Below are 1,298 nucleotides of genomic sequence, written 5' to 3'. Positions count from 1 at the left end.
CATTTCCAATTAAAATTCCAAGGTCATTTGCATTCAGCTGTGCCTCTTCCCCTGACATTCCTTTCTCTTCTACCCATCAACCCTAGGGCTCTCACTGGATACTACACAGGCTTCATAATTAATTTCACCTCCATTAAAATCTGAACAGTTTTTCACTTGAACTTCATTATCCCATTCCCTTCTGAAATCTGTGAGATATGGAAGCCAGCTCTCTGGCTTGACGTTCTCTGAAAGAACGAGGGACAAAACTAAGAAGTTCCTGCATGGTGCAGTGGATAGAGCAGGGGCCTGGGAGTAAGAAGGTCATGGGTTCTAAGCCCACCTCTTGCACTTGTCTGCTGTGTGACCCTGGGCAAATCACTTAACTTCTTTGTGCTTCAGTTCCCTCATCTGTAAAATGGGGATTAAGACTGTGAGCCACATGTGAGACTGTGTCCAACCCAATTTGCTTGTATCCACCCCAGGGTTTATTACAGTGTTTGGCACATAGTAAGCATTTAACAAATACCACAGTTATTCTTAATTATTATTCTGGGATCAGCAAGGGCTTCAGAATATAAGAACCCATGAAGTGCCATTTCTGGGTCAGGTCATTGGTACATCCATCCCAACATTCTGTCTCTGACAGAGGCAATAGGACACTTGGAGAAAGTCAAGTTTCCATATGCCAGAACTCCAGTATGACTCGGGCTGCATTAAATTAATGCTGTAGGTCTGGTAGTGAAGATTTCCTCCCAGTACACTCTGAGATTAGCCTCCATAACAGAGTCAAGCAAAGTCAGGTGAGACATACAAGAATAATGGGAAAATTAGTTAAATTCCAAAGGGAGAGAAAGAAAGCAAGAGAGATCTGAAGTGGTCCCAGCTTAAAGCCTCATCCAACTCGTTTTGACCCAGGTGATTGAAATGGACCCCTCTCAGGGTCACACCTGGAGAGTTTCCAGTACTCTACCAGTCTCGACTATGGAAGGAAGAGTCAAGCAGAGGCATATCCATTCCATTCATAGCTTGGGCAGTGGCTAGAGAGTGGAAGGCAATCTGCTACTCAAAACTCACCTGGCTGGGCAGCAGTGACATGGGAGAGTCAAAGGCAGAGACTCAAGTTTACTGCATGGAAGGAGGCAATGGTAAACCACTTACATAGTTTTTAGCAAGAAAACTCTATAGATACACTACCAATGATTGCAGATGGAGGTGGGGCATTCTGGGAGAGATGTGTCCATGGCATCGCTATGGGTTGGAGATGACTCAACAGTATGAGACAAGGCAAAATTGAAATAGAGTTCTCAACATCTAGC

The 1,298-nt window shown here is 44.4% G+C and overlaps 1 non-coding gene across 1 annotated transcript; it reads left to right on the top strand.

Annotated features, from left to right (window-relative positions):
• The first annotated feature begins 911 nt into the window (after positions 1-911).
• LOC119949700 lies at positions 912-1,049 on the top strand. Its single transcript, XR_005457243.1, has one exon. It is a non-coding gene; the product is annotated as a small nucleolar RNA SNORA7 (small nucleolar RNA).
• Positions 1,050-1,298: the final 249 nt, after the last annotated feature.

Source organism: Tachyglossus aculeatus, chromosome X2, assembly GCF_015852505.1.
Source record: "Tachyglossus aculeatus isolate mTacAcu1 chromosome X2, mTacAcu1.pri, whole genome shotgun sequence".
Lineage (NCBI taxonomy): Eukaryota > Metazoa > Chordata > Mammalia > Monotremata > Tachyglossidae > Tachyglossus > Tachyglossus aculeatus.
This window is presented reverse-complemented; position numbering and strand designations above follow the sequence as displayed.